Source organism: Channa argus, chromosome 22 (genome assembly GCF_033026475.1).
Source record: "Channa argus isolate prfri chromosome 22, Channa argus male v1.0, whole genome shotgun sequence".
Lineage (NCBI taxonomy): Eukaryota > Metazoa > Chordata > Actinopteri > Anabantiformes > Channidae > Channa > Channa argus.
The window spans coordinates 8,620,767-8,647,687 of NC_090218.1; the positions used below are offsets into that span (position 1 = coordinate 8,620,767).

At 40.2% G+C, this 26,921-nt stretch overlaps 1 long non-coding RNA gene across 1 annotated transcript in view; it reads left to right on the plus strand.

Annotated features, from left to right (window-relative positions):
• Positions 1 to 26,921, plus strand: part of LOC137107595 (uncharacterized) — a 137,166-nt gene that overhangs the window by 51,996 nt on the left and 58,249 nt on the right. Inside the window, exon 2 of the long non-coding RNA XR_010912070.1 lies at positions 22,536 to 22,613. This is a non-coding gene — a long non-coding RNA (uncharacterized lncRNA). The remainder of the gene's footprint in view (positions 1 to 22,535; positions 22,614 to 26,921) is intronic.

Genomic DNA, 26,921 nt, shown 5'->3' on the forward strand with positions numbered 1-26,921 from the left:
CAGGACTAAAAATCCTCCTCCAAAGAAGTAAATAAACACATTAATGTGAAGTAATTACAGTAACTGCAGTAAACTAAAAAAGAATTACTAAGGCAAATAATGACAAAGGGCCACAACAACAATGACAACAACAACACTGAACAGTAAGTACACATAGAAAAGCATTAAGTAAAAACAGAAATCCCTTAATACTGTGCATGAAGTGAAATACAGTGTGACTGTAGTAATGATGGTACAAGTATGGAGAAGTATTGCTCTGTACTTCTTTGAATTTTTCAGTTCAGTCCCTGTATCCCATTCCTGCCGTAAACTCTTAAGGAGCTATGCAGGAAGCGTGAGTGAATATTTGTATTTGGTCCTGTGAGATTAAACACATGCACCGGTGAACCCATTTCTCAGCCAGTACTGTGAATGAATAGTCTATTCTGGTGAGCACGCTGGTGAGCGTCAGAATCTGCCGCCATGCTTGGGTGATGACCCAAATTAGAAAAACAGATGCATGCTTGACAGAGTTCACATGGAGATGAACATGAATTTCCAATGAGTCTGGTAAGCTTTGGGGTGAGCGTTCTTTCGGCTGCTGCTCTCTTTAAGGTAGAGTCTCTTTTATTTAATTTTTATTTTTTTTAAAATCCCAGATTAGGGTCCTGCTTCTAAAACCATGAGGCGAAATTCCCCAAATCGATTGAGACCTTGACCTAGAAATACAGCTCACTCTCAGGGACATTGTTGCACTGCAATTTTTCAAAATTAAGTCCATGCTTTCCTAATTTACAATCTTGTTAAAAGTTTATTATTGCCCTTTACTTTCCATTATAACACAAATGCGTTGCCCTATTCTGTGAGATCAAGTGCAAAAATGATCAGCTGATCAAATGAATCAGTAAATTATGAATTGCTGGCTAACAGTTAACAGCTTGCGAGTTGTTTTTCCGTTCAGTGATTTTGGACTCTGACAAAACAGAATGTTTCAGGATGTAACCTTGAAGCTACAAAGTCAGGCAAGAGTAGCTGTAGCATGGAACTTGAAATCAATCACCCAGTGCTGTGATGCTGTGTCAAAGCCTGTGGCGTCTCTTAGATTTTGGATTACATTTTAAATTATGGAGTATTTGTCTGCAACAAACAAACAAACAAAAAAAACAAAAACAAAAAAACAAATAAGAAATTGAGAAAATAATGAGCAGATTAATTATCTAATCTGTACAATTGAATTAGTTGCAGCTCTAGAGGACTCGATTTCCTGTATAATCTGTGTTAGATGGATCAACAAATACAAGATAATGTTGTCATTTTTGGCAATTACCTAATTTATTAAGCGAGACTCTGTTGTTTTTTTAATGATGTACAGTTGTGCTAGGGCATTTATCTTAAAGGTACAGGTAATGGAGGGAGTTTTTTTTGTTGTTGTGCGCCATGTGGTGACATTTGGATTAGTCATTATTCACACTGACTTTATGTCAGCCATGCAGTTCTAAGATACTTTGTCCACTGTGGCACTGACATACAAAATTTATGAATGGCTCACATCATTCAGGCACCAGAGAGGAGTATGATTCATTTATCGCTGAGCAACGAACACACACACACACACACACACACACTTCCATCATAGTGCTTTTTAGGGCTCGTATATTTACCAAAACCTGAATAAAGTAAGGTAGCTGGTTCATGTTTTTCGCTTTCTGATGTTAAAAAAACAGATGAATTCCCCAATTTATATGAGTGTGAAGATCAACAGCGCTCAGCTTGTCCCTTCAGGGTTCTCCACAGCGGAACATGTTCCGCACATTGATTTGAACCTGGGCCTGGGACCAATGTGGACCTTGGTGGCTGAGCTGGGAATCGGACCGCGGCCTCCCAACCCGATGCTCTACCATTCATTTAACTGCATGTCCTGTTGAGGATCATGGGGGTGATGAATGTCTAGATGTTCTAGATGTCAGCATGAGAGGCATGGTACACCCTGGACCGTCGCCAGTCCATCACAGCGCCAACCATTCACCATGGTTGTGTCCCTCTGCTCTCACATTCAGTGCTGTAGGTCATTAATGTAAGTGCTTGTCTGTGGACACACAAACCTTGGAGGACCATCCAAACTGCATGCAGAAATTTCACAGCCAACAGGTAGAATTGGGGGGCTTTCAGTGAAGTGGAAGCTGTGCCGCAGCACCCAAATTTGTCTTTATAAACTTAGAAAAATCCATGTATTGACTCCCATTGTAAGGTTACATGGATGCGATGTACTTCATGAGTAATTGCCTATTTAAGAAACTGACTAAGTGATGTCAAAGTGATTTATCTTGAGTAAAACTCACTTGTCAGACCAGAGGCATCGCAAGATACAATGTCTTAAATAGAAAGTATTTTCAGCATATTTGAGGGTTATTATGGTGAATTATTATTCGTTATCAGGACAAGCACCAAACTGGTCCAGAAGATATAGTGAACAGGGAGGCGCTGTTTGAAATTGGTTTGTTGGTGTCAGAGGTAGCTGAGTTTATTTGCCATTTCTATTTGAGTCTGCTAGTTTAGTCTGTTTTTAAGAAGTTTTTGCTCTTCTGGTGAAGTGAATATTAGGTCTGTTGTTGGTGGTAGTTTCAGCTTAGTAATCACCGAGCGTTCACACCTTTGACCTACTAAAGTCACACAAATTCGTTTGGAGGTGGGCGATTTCAGGTGTAGCCTTTTAAGGCCGTTATTAAGTCACCGGTTTGTAATAGGCCTCCTTGTGTTAAAGACCAGCGAGTCTTTGTGTGAGGACATGAAAACGCACTTTATTTCTAGCTTCTTGTACTTGCGTTGTTTCAGTAGTTTCTTTCTTGCACTGTGTTTTCAGCAGATCCCAGTTCTGCAGATGCAGGACATGGCGCTCGACTACAAGACGACACTCTTGTTCTTTTGCCCTGTGAATCTGCCAGTCGGCAGTTCAGCTGCTTGCACTTAAGGAAACCTGGATTACGCCTCGGAACATGGCCACACCGGCTGCACCAATTTTGCCTTCTCTCACACTACTCGCTCATCAGGTCGGGGAACTGAAACTGGACTAGTAGTCGCTTCTTTACTAATAAGGTGGGAGCCAGCAGCTCACAGTTCTCTCCTCCAGATGATGACATCCTTGTAACTTCCTCCAACTCTGCATCACTCTTTTCATTTTCAACTCTGAGTGAGGATGACATATCCACCCTCCCCCACTTTAACCATCTGACCACATGCTCTCTGGATCCACTCCCTGCCTCTCCCCTTCCTTCCTTCCATTTCCTACCAAGACTATGGAACAAGCAATCTTCAATCAACTCTCAGACTCTCTTTCCTAGAACAACTTTCTCGATGTCAACCAGTCTTGCTTCGAGAGTGGTCATGAAACTGCGCTCCTGATGGTCATGGAATCTATGCAGGCTGCAAAAGCTGCTTTATACTACTCGACCTTGAGCTATCATGGGCATGCACCATTGTATATAGCTCATCTGCAGCCTTTAAAACAGTGAACCATCAGATCCTACTCTGACTTGGGCATCTCTGGATCAGCTCTAGCCTTTCTTCTGTCTTACTTATCGAGACAAACTTTCAAGGTATCCTGGCAGGGGCATGTCTCTAACTCTCATAGCTTCTCTACTGGTGTGCTGCACGGTTCAGTTCTTGGTCTTCCTCTTTTTTTCTGTCTACTATATCCCCGAGTTTCCGTCTATACTACATCTGCTCACACGGCTTTTCCTACCACAGATTCTACCTCATTACTGCAATGCCCTGTCCTGCACAGAAGACATCCAGCAAGACTCTTCAGCTCACTGATTCCACTATGGTGAAACTTGCAAAAGTCTGCACGCTAAGCAAACTCACTCCAAATATTCAAAAAACTGCTGAAAACAGAATTCTATGTCTAATTCTATTGGAATTCTAAAAAAAAATCTCTAAAAAAAATTATTCCTTTTTGCTCTTTCTTGCACTTGCATCTCATGAAATGTAAGCACTTCTGTGAATGGGCCGAACATAAAGCTCAAATACCAACTGTAGTTTCGGGGAGTTCTGCAGGAAAAACCATTAGCAATGCCACCAATGGTAACTGTAGGATGTGTTTGGGTTTTTATTCATAATAATAAAAAAGTCAGAATCCATAATGCGTTTGATGGTGACCCGATTGGTCATAATGTTTGGGGGGAAAAAAAATAAAAATTACCCACATCACTGGGATCAAAACAATTTACATAAAGAAGAGTCCAGTTAATTACCGGGCGAACAAGCCTGAATGTTCTGCCATAATCCTCAGCTCTAATAACTGGATCTGTTTCTCCTCTGAGCACAAAGAGCCCACTTTATTGGTGCCTCTGTTGAGGCATAATCTGCTCCTTCAGAAGATGATAGAGCCAAGAGTGAAGCCAGAAGATGGCCGCTGAAGGAGTCACGATTACTAGAATACTGAAACATAATGAGGCTTTTTATCTGTATGTGCTGAAATTGCCCATCGCTCTATTCGTTTCACTTCACATGTAAGTGGCAAACTGAGCATGGACGTAATCAGAAAGTTTGTTGGAATGTAATACAAAAATATTGTGCATTAATTCTACTGCTGCTAAGATGACATTATTGTTACCGAGCCTTTCACCACCAGAATTTCTCAGAATTTATATGTCATGTTTAGTGACCATTTGAGGTCGAATCAAATTGAAGCAGGGTGAAACACTGTATCACACTTCAATGTTGGCCAGTTGAGAGCCAGACACGCCATCATTAAACGTAAAGCATTGCTATTAGCTTTGATGAAGAGGTGCATGGAAGCGGTCTCCCTTTTGAGTTTGAGTTAATTTTATTTTACTTTTTACCCAAAGCACAAAATTATAACAGATTTAGCTTGATTAATGTTACAAATTGTTTTGATTTATAAAGCATTTAAATAGGGGAGTAAAATGAACCAAGTGCTCATTTGCATGCCTTGATTCTTGATAAATGCCTTTTCCCTTGACATGATCCTCCAGTCCCTGAATGCTGAGGATTTTAACAAACCACCCATAACTAATCTTCCTCAAAACTTCTGCCACTGACTGTATACATGTTGGGTAAAATTTAGGGCATTTGATGCAAAACGCAGCTGTTCGTCTGAAAGTGCAATCCCCACGATGGTCCATTTATTATTCATCTGTGTGGTGAGAGAAAAAAGGATGGGAGGACAGAAAACGAGGTCTGAAACTTTTAAAAGATGAGGCAAAGTGCTGACTTTGTGAACACCGAAACCAAGATGAGCACAGATTTGAATACAAATGGGGGGAGGTGGCACGGAGACTTGTGTAGTGCAGTGCGCCAGAGCCCTTTTGTAAGCATTAAGCAAGAACCGTAGTACACAGTATAATTAGCTCGAGAGCCACGCAAGTGGTTCAAATGAGGATAAGACTATTGGAGAATAATAATCAAAAACAAGAGCGGAATGAGTAATGAAGAGTGCCAGGCGTTGTGCATCATGCAGCTGGAGCCTTAGAGAGAATGGCTGTGTAAGGTCATGATTCGTTAAAGGAGAATTTAGGAACTTCCTCTCAGAAACAGGAAAAAAAAAAAACCTTTATTCAGATTTTTCCCTTTACAAGTCTGTGTCCTGTTAAATGAGCTGCACTCTGCAAAATGACCCTTTTCCTGTTTCATTTTGGTAACAGAATCTGCACAAAACAGACTTAAAAAAAAAAAACTTTTTACAGAAATGTGAACAGACCTCTGTGGATTTAATTTAATTTTTTTTATGACATCTGGCCCTAATTACTTAGCAATTTTAGATCAGGTTCACTGTCAGAATGGTTGGATTTTTATTTTTTTTACTTTTACGTCAGACTTTCAAGCTAAACTTAAACTAATATCTGTAAATGAGCAGTTCATGCTATTTAAATTCTGCACAAATGTTGTCATTGTAAGAATGTGTGTCTTCTAAATGTCCTGCATACAGTCTGTGGTTCAAACAAAGCAAATAGTTCAAGTTAAACGTAACTTTGCACCTAAGGTTGTCTTTTTTTCTTTTAATTCCATATCTGTGAAAGATGTGACTGTCTGGTCACGTGAACTCCCCATAAATGTGGAAACTTCCGACCAACAGTTTGAACAGAAATTTTCCACCTTTGACTAACTCTCTATAAAGTAAAGTTCACTTCTGGGTCATGCTACTGATTTCTGATGGGGGGGGGGAAAGGAAAAAAGATTTTTGGGGGTGGGGTGGGGGTGGGGTCATTATCGCTTTTCCATTTCTGATTTGACCACATTGGAAATCGGAACAAAAGAACGTTATTTATTTTGGTCTGATGGGACATAGATTAATGGAATTGGATTCAGATGGGATTTTAGCGCTTTGCTGAAATATGTAATATATAGAAAGAACATTGTATTGCATTAAATTATTTAGTGGTTCTTTGCAAATCATAACGGAACTGATAAACACTATACGGGCCGAGTACATCTCGATCCAGCTAAAGATTTCACGATTAGCTATTTGACTTTGTGGCTGTAGCTCCGTAGTTATTGTGCAGCCATCATTTTAAGCGCATGCATTGTCTCCTGTGAATTCCTTTTGTCCGTGGGCAATCCTGAATCATGGACTAGGAAGTTTCTGCAAAATAAAGATGGCTTGATATGGTGAAACTCTAAAGCAAATGAACTTCCACTTTAGCCTTTTCTTTTGAAATGAAATCAAAAAAATATGCTCCAAGACATTTCTCTCTTTCCCTCTGTGTTTGTATGTCTCTTTGTTAAAGGATGGGTTCATATCTCCCATTGTGCAGGTGGATAGACTGATTGGATTTCTCTATTACGGTGAGCTATCAGTGGATTCAGCCTCTGATAGTGAAACGAGGATTGGAGAGGTGCATGAGGACAGCGCTGTTGAGAGGGCTCCAGGGCTCTGGCACCATATGCAGGAAGAGGAGATGGATGCTGGATGGGATAAAGACGAGAGAGAGAGAGAGAGAGAGAGAGAGAGAGGGAGAGGGGAAGAGTGAAAAGTAATGAATCTTATTATATGACATCTGTGTTTTTTCCTGGAGAGAAGAGAAGGTCAAGAGTCATTTTACTGGAGATGGAGCTCATTACTGGCTCCTAAACCATTCAAGCTTTAGCAACAGTATCACACAGTCACAGCTTTCTCATCAAATTTCCGAGACATTACTGCAGGTCAAGAGGTCTCCATACCTGGATGGCAACTGAGGTCATTAGACACTGCATTTGAAAATGACTTGAAAGCTTTTATTGCTCTTCCGCCCTTCGCCAGAAAAAAATTAGTTAAGAGTAGGCAACTGCAACTATGTGATTGCTTGGTTGTAAGGGTTGAAGTTTTAAAGAGTGTCTATATGTCAAGTTCCAATATTGGTAAATTTCGGAATATTTCTACAAAGAACTTGCTTGTGCTGTTTTGGCTTTTATGCAAGTTAATGATCCGACTTATCTGTAACTGATGCACATCTTTGATCTTACTTTTGTGAAGGTCGTAATTTTCAGATAGTGCTGAAAATATTGGCTTCTATCAAAATTAATGATGTGGAACATTTTAAAAACATTTAGGGGCGGCTGTAGCTCAATTAACAAAGTTGAAATATCACCCCTCCAAAACAACGTTGTAGCCTTTATGGATTGTGTTGTATTAGACAACTCGATGCATTTTTAGTGAGTAGATGGATAAAAATAAATGCATTAATTGCATTTTTAAAAAAAGATTATTTCACTTATAATTATAAAGATCAGGTTACATTTTACTAGCAATAATGTAGGAAACCTTGTAATTTCTACTAATTAAAAATATAATCTTTTTTTTTGTTTTACTTTTCCCTGTGGTTGGTTTAGCTGAATTGGCCTGTAACTGACAAACGCCACTGTCTCTCACCAGGAACTCCTGTGAAAAAAACAAAACAAAAACTGCCAGCCTTCATCCATTTTAGTTTTTCCTGGAGGAGCCTGACTTTGAACATTTGGCTAGGACAGTGGTCTTGTGGAGAATTTTAATTTCAGCAGTCTGATCAAATTCTCAGTCTCAAACGCCAGTTTCTTCCTTGAGGGACGTCAGGGGAACAACTGCGAGGAAGCTCCTGTCATAGCTACTGCTCCAGCAATTACCTCTGTCAGACTGTCTACCCTTCTGCTTTCTGGTTGCCACAGTTTGGCAGAATACCTGTAGCAGTCGGTCTGTTCGTTCTTGCTTTCTGGATTGCAGTGCCCATAATTTTGTGCACTCCCCACTAAAATGCTGCACTGTGTTCAGTGTAAGCAATGGACAGTGACCTAGATATTTACGAGTTTTAACCATTTAAACTCGAAATGATTATTATAGCTTCTGCAAACATTTAGCCGAACTCTCACTGGGTTTGTGCCACACACAGACTTGACTCTTACTTCTTACTTTTTTTTTTTTTTTTTCTTGGCTGCCCCTTCAGGCCTGCACACTCAATCAGTTCCACAGGGCTCAGTATGGCACAGATGTGATGGGCGACGCAATAGGAAAGTGTCCCGTGCTTCTAGCTGCTAAGGCGAGCTGTGTTGCCCTGCCCCTGAGAAAGTGATTAGGATTATTTAAATGTCAATTTATTTTCTTTGCCCATTATCACGAACAGATTTCCTCCTTGTCAGTAGGGAAATGTCTTCTGTAAGAAGCTAATGTAATTTAAGTTGTGAATCCAGTTTTATTCCCTCTCTTTCTCTCTGACTTCCCCACTGTGATTGAGGCCACTGAGGTAGCAAAGCACCCTGACACTTGCCCACTTCATCTATATTACCACAGCCTCTAACACTGCACCAGCGCAGCTTAATTAAAGGTCCACATGAACAAAGAAACACATTTGTTTCTTTAAAAAATGCTACAGTAAAATGACATTTAGCTTTTTTTTTTTTTTGGTGGAAATTGTTGCACACAATCAGATTAAGTAATAAACTCTCACAAGTAAGAACCTGTAGGACATGATGTTTTCAACTTTGTTAAAAAAAAAAAAAGTTTGCAGAGTTCACTGGAAATTAATAGTATTTTCAACAATCCCCATACAGACAGTAACACCCACAGTGAAATGCCTCTTCTCATGGATGGTGCCCATCAGTCTGCGACTTGGATTAACTTGTTTTTCTGTGTCTAAGGCGCTTTGTCAAGAAATTGTTAAAAAATGTTGGCGTTGCACTGAAAAAGAGCTCCTGTTATGTCACGCATGTGTGAATAACCACAGCAATGGCACAAGTTATGGCAATTTGAAACATTGGGGCAGGGGTGTACAATAAGTCTGACAATGAAATAATTTTTTTCCCCCTGTGATGCTTACTCATATGCCACTTTATTAGGTACACTCATTCATTAGAGCTGCTGTATTGGATTGCATTAGATTGTACAGATGTACCTAAGTGGCCAGTGAGTGTACACTGAGATATAAAAATAGTTGAGGGCATTTTGCCAGATGCTTTATTTGGAAAAATGGAATCATTAAATGGCTCGATCCGCGGCTCCTCCGGTCACATGTCAAAGTGCCTTTGAGCAAGACACTGAACCCCAACTTAGTTGCTCCCGGTGAGCGTTGGCCAGACTGCGAATGGGCGAATGAGAAGCAGTGTAAAGGGCCTTGAGTAATTTTGATGAGCAGGATGGCAGATTAGTAGTCCCTCTGTGTTAACAGGACACGCAGGCCTGTGAGCGGGATTGCAATGGTCAAATCTGTAGACACGACTGAGAGTAGGCAGACTTCTCTTGTAGATTAGTCATGGAAAATCAGAAGCGTGTAAGTTTTCCTATTGCATCAAGCAGCCAAAAAGCAAAATGTATTGGAGTCAATTTGTTTTTTTCTTTATGTTGCATGTCGCACAATGTGACTGTTGTGCATGTGCACGTTGCAATAACAACCATGGAGTTATAGAGCAAAAGCGCAGGGTTCAGATTGACAGATTGCCCATGAGCAAGCCATTGTTGGCTTCAGGCGCAGGCATTTTAACTTATAACATAATAATAACATGCTTTTACTGTAGATATGTCTAAATCGTTGCACATGATCCGCAAAGTAAAGCTCCAACAATCAAGTGAAGTAACATTAGACAACGCAGTTTGAGACCTTTTTAAATGCACAATATACGTTACTGCAGTTTTGTCACTCTCCAGCTTTAAAAGAGAGAAAGTAACTTTCTAACTCTGCACTATGTTATAAATTTTATATGAATACAGACAGAAATATGAGTTTAGAATTGGACGAGTACAGGAGATGGAGGGTGAGAGAAATGGAGAAAGTGAATGATGGCTCATTTTCTCTGTACAATCAGTGTGGGAAAGTTTTTAAGGAGAAAATGTTCAAAGGTGCCTCTGGGTGTGGAGGGTTTTCTGAGTGATGAAAGAACTCTTTCTTTTGGACAAAGACGATGGTTTGCTATCTGTGGGCCTCTCGAGTTCACTGCCTATATGTGACTACAGCCGCGCTGGGAGGACATTATTAGAAGACAAAGAGATAGGAAAGAGAGAGGAAAAGGAAAAAAAAACCCCACAATATAATACAGAAGTCCTCCGATTTTAAAATGGAACCAGATCCTGAGATGGAAAAAAGTTCCATTAATCTCCACTGAAAATACAGTTACATATAAATCACAGTTATTGGATTACGAATTTCTGTTCCTGCAATTTGTTGCCTCATGATTTATTTCAGCCATTGCGCCGGTGAACTAGTGCTTTTGAATTGCATGCATGTTTTCGCATTATTCACCAGATGAATAGCTCGACATGATTCAGGTCTCTGCTCGGCTCCAAATCATCTTTTTAATGTTGTTTTGTCTGCTGTTGGACACGAGGATCATAACTGAGCACGTATAACAGCTGCGGTAGGTGTGTATCTAATAGATCCGGAGCTACATTGGAAGTCAGGTTTTACCTTCCTGTTTTCATTAGCGATTGCCTCTGGAACAGGTCTGCTGCCTTTGTGGGTTTGGCTCGTCTCAGCTGGAGGCTTGACGCCTTTTCATGGTAGACAGCAAATCAAGGTGCTTGACTAGTCTGGTGGGTGGATGAAGTATAGAACCCTGAAGTTATGAAGCCATAAATTCCACAGTACAAAGTGGTTAAGAAAGTGCAATAAGAGTTGGATTATAGGGATCTTCAAGTTCTCTGAATCCCTACTTCCCTTTACCTGCTGTACTCCATGTACAGATTGATATATTTTTTCGATGGATGCCTGCAGTGTTGTTTCTTTCTGCCCATTTTCTGCTAAATGATCTTCATTGAAAGGCCTTTGACACCTTGTTGATGTGAAGATTTACACATTGACAAACTGTGTGTCTCTGCAGGTGCCCACCACAAACTCCAGCTTTTTGTTTGCAGCCATTTATTTTGAAATCCTCCCCGTTTGGAAGGTTCTGGCCACAGAATGCCCTTTCAGAACAAAGCCGCAACAAAATTAGTGCTTTCAGCTTCTCAAATATGAAAACTTTGCTGCTGCAAATCGGAAATTGTAAAGTTGCACCTCATCAAACTGCAGCATGACTCTCAACACTCATCTAATAATGCTTTTCTTTTGCTGCCTGTTCGTATTTGATTGATAGGCTTCGTAGAAAAGACCACCATCTCTGTCACTTGGAGCCATAGATGAATCAGCCTTTGTCTGTGGTGAGGACTCATATCTGGGGGAGAGATATTAAACTGCAAAGGTCTTAAAGCTAATAATATGCACACCCTTAGGCCTGGATTCATTAAACCAGATAAGGAGATTAATCTTTGTCTGATCCGTGCAAAACAGAAGTTGCTGGATATTTCTGGTTTGAGACTGCAAATCTTGCATTTTTTTGGGGGGGGTGGGGGGGAATAATAGAATGAGAAAAGCACAACGGGGTCACTCTTGAATGTCAGCCATTTCGACAAAACAGAAGAAGAGAGTGGGAAAGAGAACGAAGAGATGAAAAGCGCAGCATCGGCAAGTTTTGCTGTCTTTGATGGCGCTGAAAAGGGAATGTTCTGGATAGACAATCGGTGCCCCTGGTGAATTTCTTTCGTTGTGTTTCCCTTTTAAACCAGACACTTTTCCAGTCTTTCCCTTTTTTACTTTTTGTTCGCATTATTCTGCCTTTCTTTTCGTGCCTGAGTCCACTTTCTTTCTTCGAGGGTCTTACTTTTGTTTTACCCTCTGTTTCGGTTTCAATGAGGACGGTCTCTCTTTTTCTTATTTCTCTCTTTTGGTGCTTTCCTCTCTACCAGCTCGTTCGCCCTTTCCACCTCTCGACCTTTTTGTTTTTGTTTTTTTCCCCTTTCTCTCCTTTCAAGGCAAAGTCATCTTCTCGGTGAATGGGTGGCAAACCACATTAAAATCTATTCCAATATGTTGCCAAGCACCTGGTCAAAGCTAAGCTGCAGCCTGCAGTCTGTTGCCTTAGCTTGCATTTAAGCTGAATTCATATTCAACCCCACAAACCTAAAAGTGGATAAAATGTAGGGACAACGAAGGGCGCGGAGACAAAGAAGACAACGAATGTACAGTAACGAATGAGTTCAGTAATCAATGTCCTCCGGGCCGTGTTGTTGGCTTTTATCGAGTGCTGGCTGAGCACACACGCCCTTGAAAAGTACGATAATGACCTGATTGAGATGCAGTGACAGAAACTGGTTCGTTCACTGTGAAATTTTCAAAGCTAGAATGGAGAATAAGCAGATCTTGGACGGATTATGTCAAGATAATGGAATCATTCAGATCGAAAATGGTAGAGGACAGTTTAGCCATAATCACGGTTTCTGTCTCACTTTTTTTTTTTCCTCTTTCCCTCTGCTTTTCCTCTTTCCCAGCCTTTCATTTTCTTTCTACTGATCTGTAGTATGCACACAAACACACATGCCCTCTTCCATTTACTGTTCCATGCTATCATTATTTTCTGTGAATTCCTGATGTGGCAATGTGGAACGGAACCTGCATAGAAAGCAGTCTCCAATTAGGGCAGCTCTTTTCATGTTGAGGCATTGCACTGAATATAAAAAGGGAGAGAGAAATGCATGAATAAGGGCAAAGCGAGTCCATAGTCACCGATAGTGTGTGTGCACATTCATGCATTTGATGCACTGCACAGGCAGGGATACGCTCAAACACACGTGTGCACAACTCTAATAACTCAAACCTCACCAATTTCCATTCACCTCCAAGGCTATTGGAATTTAAAACCTCTGTGTTATGTGCAATGGAGAAGTTAAATTAAAGCGGCTTTTCTTGAAATATTCATGGTGTCTGTGCAAGACTGCAAATTAAAATTTATCTTTGAAAGTGTCTTCTGTAAAGCAGATATTTAGAGCCCGAGGTGAAATTAAATAATTTCTTACTCAGGTACAATACAATCTGTGCTTTTTCTTTTTTTTTTTTTTTTTTTTTTCTTTTTTGAAAGGATTTTGATTGTAAGAGCCAATTCAGTTTAGTTTCCGCAAGTGGGAACTGATGGAAGCAGCTCTGATGCATTAGTGTTGCAGGGAGCTACGGATCGTGCTGATTGGAGGACTTAAACCCAAAAAGAATAGAAGCATCTGTTTGTTTGTTTGCTCTTTAAACTTTAATTTTGAACACAGCATCCCCACATATGACAAAGTGGAACACAAACCAACAGGTAATAAGATTGGCGTTTACCTGGCGATGCCTTTTCTTATTGCAGTCATTACTATCACATCTTTTTATTTATTTATTTTCCCCCTGGCACTGGCCTTATGCTCAGTTCCTCTGAGTCACACAAAACCATCCGTTAAACCTCTATGGGGCTTTTCTACATGGTCGAAATATACCAGCCAGCCAAGCAAAGCAAGGTGGATTTGGCTGCATTCATAGCCACAGGGGGAGAAGAGAGAGAAACACAAAGGGCCAGATAGGAAAAGACAATAATTCAGAACCTGCCAGAATCCTCCTTAGAGGCCTCTTCCCTTCCTAATTCTCTGGGTGAATGTGCACTTAGTCACTAAAGCTTTCTGGCCTTGTGTCATGGAGGCTTTGGACAGTATGGCCTTTGATTGTAACAGAGGCAGATTTACACATTTGCACATGAGTCCCCTTTGTCATTTTGATGCCCCTTTTGGCTCCCTGTTGATATGTCATACCTTACAGGTCAGAAACTGATCTGGGGGGTGAATATGGGCAGCGTGAATGGATGGGTGACAAAAGACAATACTTTGAGATGAGAAACACCGATTTTTTACATTTTTAATATCACTGCTCAGCGTTGTCACTACTCAGTACAATTGTTGCTTCTTGATTTAAAGTTGTTTCTGTAATTTTACCCACACCACCATTGCACTCTAGTGATCCACAACTTCATTTTTTCCCCCCCAGGAAATAACATAGTTTTGCCATTCATGTGTATTGGACTCAGGGTTGATTGGACTTGCAGTTTTAGATCTCTACCAAGCCATTTCAGATATTCAGAATAATTATTCCAGATATGTGCGTAGAATTCTTACTCGGAACAATTCCGGTTACGGATATCTATAATGCAATGTTCAGTCAGAGTTTAAATGTTGGATATCCAAAGAGAAAACTTGAGAAATTCATAGTATGATTTTGAATATCTAAAATGCATAGCGACTAGTGTCTACACAAATATCCCCAACTTGTACTGCAGATATCCACAAATGTATTGCTCATATCCATTTGATTTATTTTTGATTTTGAATATGTGATTCGTAGCAACTCGAGATGTAAGAAATGGAGGTTTTTCCAACTACGAGCTTTTGAATGCAGATATAAAATGATGTGGTGTCTGAAACTGAAAGCCCGAGACACAGGAATGGCAAACGTTACACTCCAATGAAGAATGATGTAGTGGACATGTGAAATGACAATTGTTGATAGGAAGAATGGGTTTTTGTGGATATCTAAGATATTCTTTTTGACTAGGAAGAACTGAAGTATAGATATTGGCAACAAATATCCAATCTATGTTAAAATGGCAACATAGTTGAGGGGTTTTCGATATCTTAATAATCGTTTTTGAATAGTTAAATCAAAGTTGTAGATATCCTTAAATACACTTTGTACTAATAAAGAATGTGATTCTGATTAGAGAGAGCACAACTTTAACTAGACGAAAGGGCATTTTGGATATCATGTTACAGATGCAGTAAGAGTGTGGTTTTATAACCACAGATAATGACCATTGAAGGGCATGTAAACAAATGAAAGGGTTACAACATTTCAAACAATTTGTACTAACGCAGCAAAGGATCATCCTCAGAGGTGTCGCAGTGCTGCCAGAGGAAGCACTGAGCTCTTCCTATCAGCATGTTGGGTTCAATCACACTGTACGATATAGTGTAATTTGTGTGCTTTTCCCATTAACTTTTCACTAGGTCTTGTCTCAATTTTCCAAACTTCTGCTAATTTAGCTTTTTCAATTTGCAAATTGAACCACGCGAGACACAAAAATCAAATGCGGAGGTTTTGTCGGCACATCTGAAGGAAGCATAAAGTAATTTCAAGGTCATTTTCTAATGGTGAAAGTCAGGAGAATGAGCTATTGATCGTATTGAACCCGTTCCATGCATAAACAGTTGGAAGACATTGAGCACATTCACATAATTCAATAATTCATTGATGGCAATGAGCCTTTGATGAGTTATTGATATTGAATGGAATTGCTATTGAATTAAACTCATGCATGATAAATTCATTTCAAGGCTCCCATTTCATGTTGACCTTTATTGCTCTTTGTGCTTGTAATAGTGATTGAGTGAGAATGTAAATGTAGCCTGACAACATATCATTGTGTCGGCAGTATATTTTTACCGTGGCATAGAGCGAGATTTTAAAATGGTTCGAGCCTGGCAGATGTCATATGTAGGACAGGGAGTTTGGCAGGAGGAGGATCTCTCACCAAGACTGCCTTTGCAACTGGGTCATAGCAAGGCCAGGAAAAAAAGGAAAATGGAAAATACAACGAAGATAAATCTGGGTGGGGTATAATGTTCCTTTGCACACAGTCTGCATGTGAGGATAAGAGGTGTGATGGAAAAGCTGGTGCGTCTCACTACATTTGACACGTCTCTCAGCCTCTGGCATCAGATAAGTCACTCTGCTCAGAAGTATTTTTGAAATCTCTGGGCTTATGATGGCTCCTGTTGGAGCTGCTTAGGTAGACTTGAAAGATTAATGTGATCCATTAAATAGTGATGACAGAAGTAGCAGCATTTGTCTAAGCTCATTCCAAAAGTACCGATCATTCAAAATAGTCCATCGTTTGTCAATTTGTTTTTCCTGTCCATTCTTTGTAACAGCCACTGTAATCAGTTGTTGGTCTAATAGCTGACCAGTATTGTGGCCTTGTACTTAATATTTAATACTTAATTTTGTAAGTATAATAAGTTTATGTACAAGCTGGAATTTTTCCCTGCCATTGTTTTAGACACCAACTTCTTCTCTTCGGGTCAATTTTCAATTGACCCTACGGTTAGTTTATTTGACAACCCCCCCCCCCCCCCCCACCACCACCACCACCAACCTACCCAGTCATGTTACTGACCTGTTGTCAATTAACCCAATTAGCTGTCAAATCCTCCTCCATTTGTATTTGATTTGCAGCATTAATTTCCAGCCTGTTCTGCCCCATGTGTTGCTGCCATCAAATTCAAAGTGAGCTAATATTTTCCATGAAATGGTGAAATGTCTCAGTTTCAACATCTGATATCTTGTTTGTGTTCTATTGCGAATAAAATGTGGGTTGATGAGATTTGCAAGTCATTGCACTCTGTTGATTTTACATTTGCACGTCCTCCCAACCTTTTTGGAATTGGGGTTGTAAATCAAGTGTGGATATTTTACACACACCTCTTTAGAGATTTACCCCGAGTTTCTGTCGTGACTCTAAAAAGTAACAACACAGGGAGCCAACTCAGAAGGTCAACAAAGCAGTGCAACTTTACCTTTGCGAGTATAATTACACTCCAATTATCAGAACCACTGGACAGCTGTTCATGTATTAGTTTTTTCCAGATACAGTTGCACAATTTCTTTTCCCCCCTCTTTTTATTCCCATCTCCATCCAATTTAAGCCAAACAAAAGAATAGCAAGCTACCCATTCTGACCAGGCACGGTAAACAGACTGCATCCATCACAAGATAACAATTAACCTGTTTTGATGTAACTTCACATTCCCTAGGTACCGATGTCTTTTTCATGCTTTAGCTCTAAATGCAGACGTCACTTGTGTTCTGACTAAATATGCTGCCGTGCCCCTACAATGAACCAGTCATGTAGATCTCTTCCTCTTGCCAAACTCAGAATCCGCTGGACCTCAGCGCAGCATTTTTATACTTGCTGCAGAGCCTGATTGGATGTTAATTGTTCAATAGTGCTGTGCCATGTGGAAGCAGCTGCATTTGTTAATTTCTCCACACATTCATTTGCGTTTTGCCTTTTACTTTGTTGCCCGTCGTTGTCTGCAATTGTGTAAAACAATTTAATGAGAACACAATGCACAATAGCAAGCACATATACTGTACCCTCATTCACAGTGCAGGGCAGAGGGGAATAAGTTTTATATATGTCAAGATATCAGTGAGGACTCCCTTTAAACTCTGCAAGCCTTGCTGATGTGAAATAATGCTTATTCTCTGCATAGTACTGCAATGAACACTTGCAGGAAGAGCTGTTACTATGCGTGTGTGTGTGTGTGTGTCCATGTAACCATGTAAATCACCGGTGGTATTAAAAAGCATCCTGCAGCGTTTCTGTCTGGCTAATAAAATGACTGGAGGCTGTGTCCGGGCTGCCCACAGTGAGACGCCACCTCCTTTCTTAATCTGCACCCCCCCACCCCTAGCCTCAGTATACTGTGACCTTACTTTCCATCAAAGCTCACTGACCCATAAGGTGCACATTTGCATGCCGGCCTCAGTGAGAAAAAGTGTGTGGTGTGTTACATGCAAACAAACAAATGTCCAACTGTGTGTGTGTGTGTGTGTGTGTCCACTGCTTTCCCCCTTTCTGCAGCCTACAGAGCAGAGTTCAGGTGAGGCTCCCTGTGTGATAAAAAAAGACACGATTTATTTGATCTCCTAATAAAAATGACCAGAAGGGAGAAATTCTATTCTTGCTTACGCTTTTCACAAACACACAATTCTCAGTGAAGGCAATGAGAGGATTTTAAACTTGTGCCTTAGCTGTTTGTGGTAAAACATGCAAGTTTTTCTAATGTTAAAAGAAGAAGAGGCCCCGAGAAAAGACAGCATGGCGTCTCTACACCTTCTTTTGCTAAATTCCATCTGGCTATGAATAAATTCTGCAGGCGGGATTAAGGGGAGATACAAATATAGCACACGAGAACAAAAGCAGGTGCCGTACAGTAGATACACGGAGAATAGGAGGAGAGATTAGATCAGCGTGCCCTTGTCTCTACAGTGTAGAACAGCTTGTTCTTTGCCTCTGGTATCTCTCAAAGAAATTTCATACCAGCTTTGGTCACTCGTTAAACTGAAAATCATGTTACATGGATGAAGCTGGAGAGTCGGAGATGCACTATGTTGCCAAAAGTATTCGCTCACCTGCCTTCAGACCCATATGAACTTCAGTGACATCCCATTCTTAATCCATAGGGTTTAATATGACGTCGGCCCTTTGCAGCTCTAACAGCTTCAACTCTTCTGGGAAGGCTTTCCACGAGGTTTAGGAGTGTGTTTATGAAATACATAATACACAGTGCTCGCAGTCTTCGCTCTAATTCATCCAAAAGCTGTTCTATCGGGTTGAGGTCAGGACCCTGTGCAGGCCAGTCAAGTTCTTCCACACCAAACTCACTCATCCATGTCTTTATGGACCTTGCTTTGTGCACCTGAATTCATTTATTTGGATGGGTGAGCGAATACTTTTGGCAATATAGTGTATCACTTAAATGTTGTCGTAGACATTGAACTATCCTATGGTTCCTATAGTGTGTTTCAAATAAGTGGAGAGCTCAATCCAATTTGATCAGTTTTTGCACAGTAACCAGACGAACATGCTGTGAGGATTCTCTGATCGGTTTTCTTCGTTTAATGGCTAATGAGTTTGAGCCATGTTAAACAGTAGAAAATCTTGAAAATGCCCTTTTTGATGAGTTTGAATGCTGGTGTGGTTCAAAAACACTGTTTACTTCAGTCCCCTGCTGGACTGACCCTCCCAATACTGCTGTCAATCCCACACGGGCAATGAATGACATGCCCCATTACACTACGTTGAGTACAAACTACAAAAAGACTTATGAAGTTGTGCATGTTAATGTAGCACAGTTTATCTAGCAGGCATTAGCAAAAAGCACTGCTTTACTTTCTTAAGTGGAAAAACAGTTTTATTCCCTTTGTACAATGACATGGTAGAAAGTCCTGGGAAAGCCACAGGCTGCCTCAGTGATAGTTATTCAGCCTGACAGTTACTATCAAACAACTTTTTTATGACAAGTCTAAATTATGAAACGCACACACCAGTTTTAGATCTTTTTTGCAGCGATGATGTGTGACACGTAAAATTTCTTTAATCTACACCATGTGACAAATGCAACAAAACTTGGTGCCTAACAATATATCAATAAAAAAAATAAAGATGCCTACAAAGTAGCAAATTAATTTAAAAACAGAAAATAATTGATTGCATAAGTATTCCCCCACTTTCAAGTTACTCTTCTGAGCCGCTTGGCCTCAGAACGTACAGTTTGTTAAATGGACAGTGTGTACTGTAAATGGAGAAGTGAATGTTTTCTAGTATAAATACACACTAATCTTCAAGTCTTTGTGTTTAAAAAAAGCCAAAACAAATCAGCCCTGAAGCAATGTGATGAGAAAATAAAAAGTAAAAACATCTGCGTAATGAAAATGTTTGTAATAAAGCAATAATTCAGCCACAGTTTTAGTTATGAAAAATAAAACTGCCTTGATAACAGTAAAATGAAGAAACGAATATTTGTGTACGGTAACTTTTGTTTTTTAATATTTTTGCAAAGGTGAATTTTTTTTGTTTTGTTTTGTTTGTTTTTTTTAACCCAGCATCTTCAAATCAATTAATTGACTTTTGGACCTAAGTGCAACTTGTAACTAGGAACAAGTGAATAAAATAACGAAACGCTGTGCGCGTTATATATGCACCACAGGTGGGGTTCTGCAAGCAGAGGTCATAATCTCAAATCCTAAAAGGCTTTTCTGTATGTAGTGTAGTATTTCAGCAAAGAGGACCCAAATACTTCACCCTCATCCTTTTTTTATGTTGTGGGATAAACCAAGTTCGTCAATATTTCAGTGTCCTATTACAGTCCCGGGGTGTATTTGTCAGTTTGTCTGACTCAGACAGTTTCAGGTTTAAACTTTCTGAGTCGGTTTCACAGAGCAATTTCCTGTTGCTCTTCAGTGTCCCTGGAGCTCTCGATTCCTTATTTTCCTCCTGATTCACACCATTTTTATGTGTGGGCCTCGAAGGCAGCACGTACTCAAGTTTGACAAAGCAGAGAAGTGACTGGCAGCCACATTTTCTTTCCTCACTCTGACAAACTCTAATCCTCCTTTTTCTAGCACAATCTCATTTTCCCATCTTCCGATTCCTCCCTCTAAGCATCTTTTCTTCTAATTGCCCCATTGTAACTTGTCCTTTGTCCTCACCCTTTCCTCTGATGTCTCTCCAGTGCTTATTCTTACTCAGTCTCTCATGTCCTGACTCTTCTTTCATCTGTCTCTTGCTCTGACTATCCTTCACGGACAATTTGGCAAGAGTGGCATCCATTCACCGTCCACCCCTCAAGCTTTCAACACCATTTTTAGCACACAAACCCTAAAGGTGGAATCGCTAAAGGAGGAGAGCAGAAAGAGGGAGAATGAAACACCAGGCTGAGGAAAGAACTTGATCTCAAAAGCATTAAATCAGGTTTTGCCGCATGAACTGGGGATGTGAGGGTGTAGGGTAACACAGAGGGTTATGTGTGTGCACTGTTGACATGGTTTGAGTTGTAAAAAGTCAGCTTGTGTCACGCCCAGAGACTGAAGTTTAGACCCCGTGGTCCTATGGGCCCTGTCATTTGAACCGGGTCTAGTGGACAGACTGGACTGAAAGCTCCGGCTCCCTTGAAGTCATTTTGTTAACAGCCAAGATTTCTTTTCTGTTTGAAAACCTTGGGAAAGCTCTCTGTACTTAATAAAAGGAGAAAAAAAAAATCCCCCTAGGAACCAACCACTTTCTTTGGTGGAATGTACATTAAGTTTACAAGCTCCAACCATTTGGGATCGTTCTGTTTGAAGATCACACTTGATGACGCTTGTCACGTTCAGTTAAATATAAAGCAGTATGCAAATGTTTCCTGAGCCAGTTAATGCGTCAGCATGTTTGGTCTGACAAGTGCTTGGCAGAATAAACAATCCCCGCTTCTGACAACCTGAGGCTTCAGATAAATATTTATGAAAGCACCTGTAGCCAAAGGAGAACCACCTTATACGATGCTATCAGGCTTAGTCTTTGCTCCCACTTTGTATCCTTGAGCCAACAATGTTATCGCAGAACTTTTTTTTTGTCACTTCAGCAGCCAACTCTGACAGCACGAAGCAGTAAATGGAAGTGCCATTCATAGCATAGTTTCTAATTTCTAATTTCTAAAATAATTCTAAAAAAAAAAAAAAAGACTATGTTAATCAGTTGGTTTCAGTCGGGCCATTTTTCCAGATACATTTAAATTGAAACTGATGTGCAGAGGCTTTGGGAGGGGGAGGGGGAGGGGGGGGTTAGCTGTACAATCAAATAAAACCAAAGGAAGTAAAAGATATAACTAGGTGAGACAAGATAAGTCAAGACAAGTTAGGGTGAGAAAAGAGGAAGGGCGCAAAAGGACATCTTGGCTGTGATGATGTTGTTCTCGATCAATAATTAATTTAATACCAACCAGATTAATACAGAGGTCACCATTAGAAAAAAAACGTACGCTGCATTTTGATCGGCTATTCGTACCAAGAGGAACAGAATCTAACATTCTCCACAGGTTTGTGCTCCTTCCAACCTTGTTAATTACATTGATTTTCTATCAAGCAGATTTGGCCAATCATAGCTGTAATGTCTTCAGGATAGATTAGCTTAGATGTGTAAACTCTCTCTCTCTGTACGTGGTGCAGTGGAGCAGGAAGAGTTCTGTAATCGAACTATATTATCATAACTATACAGCGTTATCAGGCCATTACCGAACGGTGTCCCCACCTGATTGCTTTATCTTTCCTCTCTTCTTTCCTGTTCTCCTCTTCTCTCTGCTGCTGCGGATATGTGATACTAAATGAAGGGGAATCTATTTCGTCGTGTCCTTTTTTTTCTAACGGGCCAAAATAATAGTCGAAGTCACAGGGAATTTTCTCTGTCTTTAACAAAAAAACAAAAATGACATCTGGTGTCAAAACATCACTTCCGCTGAAGTGTAATCTAGAGCAATCAAAGAATAATTCAGAGTAAAGACAGTGAGAGAAAAGGCAGGAAATATGCAGCTAGGTAGCTGCATGTGGGAACCTGTTTGGTTCAGAAAGTTGTTGAATGCATGAACTGTGCGAGTAAATTGGGCTAAATAATACGCAGAGTACTTGGTGAGTCTCAGTTGTGTGTTCTTTTTTTTTTCTTTTTCACAGTTTTCCAGGCAGGTGCTAAAAGGTGCTGGGTGCACGTAGGGTCAAAGGGGAGCCGGGCCGAACCTCTGCTGACACGGGGTAAGAGTTGGAATACACCCCGCACAGATCATAGGGGCATATACACTGATCGGGCATCACATTAGGACCACCTGTGCAATGTAATGCAATTCCAATACAGTGACACTGCCATGAATTCTACTTTTACAAGGTTATGATTTCTCTGTTTTTATGTTGAAACTCTCAGAAAGGTGATAATTCTACTATGTGTTTATTATTGAGGTCAAGGTGAGTAGTGGAGTCAAACTGGACTGCATTATAAGAAGAAGGGGTTCTAATGTTTAGTCCATCTCATTCATATGGTGGCCAAAACAGCACCACCTCTTCTTATAATGCAGCCCAGTACAACTCCACCACCCACTTTGATCTTAATAACAAAGTGAAAAGCAGGTTCTTTTTTTTTTTTTTTCCAGATTCCATTTAATGCCTGAGCTCTGTTGCTTCATAACAAGATACAAATGATTCCGTCGAATAGTTTTATTTTCTACGTCTCATCTCTGGCTTGTGTAGTAAAGGTTAATGATATTTGTATAAGTGATGACTTCTATAAACATTCATAGACAATCGCACAACGGTCCAAGCAAAAAGCAGAAGATTAAAAGCACATGAACTTGCTGTTGAGTCTTTAGAGGGCTGTGAAAAGTGTTGGTGCTCGGCAACACCAGTCAGCAAAACGGATGAAACCTCTCGGATGAGAGACGACCTGTCTTCAAACAAAACAGTACTTTGCGTTGCCTTTCACTTACTGCCTACTTACAATGCTACGGAAATGCATGTGTCACAGATTAGATTACAGGGACAGCGATCGCTTTCACTTTTAATCCATAAATCCTCCACTGAGAATTGATGGAACGCTGCAGGTGAAAGCTCAGCCAATCGAACCAAACTTCTGCAAAGTTTTTACACGGCTAGTGTAAAAATAGACTTAGAATTTAATAGACTTAAATTTTTATTACCTTAAAACTGTTTTTATTCATTAAGGCCAACACACCTGAGCAATCCGTGTCAATAAAGGTCCTTTAAAACTCATCCCATGGCTCCCAAGGTCACAAGTGTTTTACTCAAGCCACAGAGGCCACGATAATATATCGTAGCAATAGCATTCCACCATTTGCTCCTTTGCCTCTGTGGCATTTCATATAATCACAACTAAATCTCCCACCAACTAACCCATTAGTTTACTCTAAACGGACTTAGTTTGTGGTCCCTCTGCTGTTGCTCGAATCATTTTGTCACCTCCCGATGGAGTTAGTGGGACGCCTGCCTGCCAGCAGGAGATGCCATATTGTGTTATGGAAAGGCTGTGGAACATAGTGTGACTTTATTCAAGTGTCCTTACATGTCCTACTTTTGAGGTTATGGCAGGTGGAGTACTTCATTTGTCCAGATGAACTGGCGTCATCTGTACTGGATGTCCGCTGACTGATGCATTCTCTTCCTCCTTCCACTCTTTCTGTTTTTTTTTCTTTTTTCTTTTTTTCTCTATTTAATGAAGTGTCAACAATCACAACATCCATTTTGTGGTCCTGCCTTGGCATGTCACTCCTTACTGCTCCTCTCAGGTTTACAACAGCAGTAAATGTGTGTCTTTGTGCGTGCGTGTGCACGTTGACGCGTGTCAGTACGAGGATGTGGCCTTTTCTCCTGCTTCTTTTTTGCTAATTAGGCAGGGAAGTTTTCCAGTGTTTGCTTGTGTGATGGCCGTGCGTTACAGCTGTCCTGCACTGTAGCCTTCACTTTAGAATACAGCCCAAAATGAATCTTCAAATATGGTTATTGTTAAAGCTTTTAATTGACAATTTCAGTATTTTGAGGATGGGACGCTTTAGTTAACTGCACAGCATCATATATAGGTATATAATTGTTACTAACATTTACTCTATTGAAAATTCCTGGAAGTTGGAAATTTCCCTGTTGTAGATGTTCGAAAGCAAATTTAGCATTTGCGAAGGTTTTTGAAAATGCTGTGTTGGTGTTAAATGCTGCACTTCAGTCACTGGAGCCCCCTGTTCTAATACTTCCTGAACCAGAACAATGAAACCCTAAAACTAAGTTTTCTTACCGTGGCTATGCTGGAAAGGCATGTAGACAAATTAGGTTCTTCCTGCAGTGGAAACAGGACTATAAAAAAAAACTGACTGTTGGCTGATGGTTCTTTCTCTCAATTTCTTTGTCAAGGACTGAAGGTCGAAACAGTGACCCACACAAACTGATGCAGTGTCTATGGGGCATCTAAAATCTCACATCCTCAATCAAAATCAAATTAGTCTTTAATATACTACAATTGTCTTGTATAAAATATATATAATTGTATAATTAAATATAATATAATAATCTAATCTAATAGAATTATATTATTATTTTCAAATTTAACTTTTTATCTGTGTCTGTATGCCACAATGTGCCCCACTGTTGAGTTGCTTGCTCCACCTTTTCTCTAATGAAGGTGCTAACAACCTAAATGTCACTATTGCCTCTCTGCACCTCGGGCAAGTTAACTGAGCTATTATTGACTTAGCATACAACAAACCCAGTGATGTAATGAAAATGTAATTGAATATGAAATAGTCCGCCGAAAGATTGAGAACCCCCCCCCCCCCCTCAAACAGTCATCCACACTCTTGAGGGCATATGCTCCCACCCGAACACGCACACGTGCAGACTCTGTGGTAATGGAGACAATGTATTTCTAATGACACTATCCAGACTGAGTAGGTAATTGTGATATATTAGCATGCGGTGGCTGAGATTAGATTATGGGTGACAGGGTATTGCTGGGTGTGTGTGTGTGTGTGTGTGTTACTTTGCAGCCTCCTGCACTTCTGATTGGCCCCCAATGAAATAAAATGTATTGACTCTTTCTGCTTTTATTCTAAACTATGATTAATCTTGCAGTCTCCTGCTGAGTCACTCCTCAGGGAGTCTCACGGATCTTGAGCGCGTGTGTACGAAAAAGGCTGAACTGGGTCTGTTTAGGATCTCTGGCGTTTAGGTAACAGCCCTTGCTTGGTACAAGAAGCGATTGTTGCCTTCTTCTCTATTTATTAATATTAAATCTTTTTAACTTTATGTATTCCCAGGGGTCCTAGCCACATTACAGTGTTTCACCACTATTGAGAATAAAGAAGAATCTTTATTCCGATAGTTCAAGTCCTTAACTCCTTTGAGACAAGTGCAGGTGATGCGGTTGTTCTTATGATCTTTCATATGGTCTGTCTGCAGCTACACGTTATTACATATACTTTGCATGTTCTTCACTCTGTGAATTACTAAAGCCTGTAAGAGAATCTGGAAGAAAGGTTGACACTGGATTCTAAAATAACTTCAGCTCTGATGTCGGAGGTGAAATAATTTTGCAGTGCCATCCAAAAAGTGAATTGACATCACATAAAGAGGAGATGGGATCTTATGCTCTTCCGTGATCTTCCCGCTTTTTTTTTTTTCATTTGTTTTCACCTGGGTCCAGTGAGACGAAGATTCTCCCACTAGATACCTACTGGATCTACCCATTATATTTGGGCTGCCATTAGCGTTGAGGGAAGCATGTTGTGCTGCCAGTGAGTGAACAGCTCCCTAAAAAGAGACTTAAATTAATTTTATAAAATGTGTCATAGTGTAAAGTGAAGACAAACCTCAACAAGAACACTCACATGCTGTGTCTATAACCCGGAAGACAATTTGTGACACCACAAATAATGTTTGTTTGGCTTTTTCGCTTGTGTAAGTTTGTGTATTAACGTATAAAGTCAATTTATTTGCACTCAGACATCACTGACCAAATGCACTGTCAGTAATTGATCGATGCAGCCAAAATGTTGCTCCATGGTCATTTATATTCTCTATCATGTTATAAGGGTCCTGGCTTATCCAGCAGCGCACTGAAAATGCCAGGACATCATTTCCTTCTTGTAACCCTGGAGGAGTGGGCAGCCTTTTCATTTTGAAAAAGATAAGTCTCATAATTGTGCTGTTATGCTGGCACACTGGCTGCTATTTATTATTTAATCATGCATCCAGCACTGGCAGAATAGGAATGCAGTTGTGCCTGGTCATGCAGGGAAGTATGCTTACGTACTTCCAAGGCTGTGACAGTGCAGCAGGCAATATCTGTACTATTTCACGAGACATTTTAACGTGTCGAAAGAGGAAAAACGAGCAGAAGAAAACCTATGAAGGCTCATCTGTTTCTCTTTAAATAATCACAAGTCATCACAGTTCGATACATGTAAACTCAATCTGAAAAGACCCCAACATGCAGTTTTTTTGACGATGAATAACAGAACTGGGGCTAGTTAGACCGAATCCAAATAGACCTGGAGATAATTATAA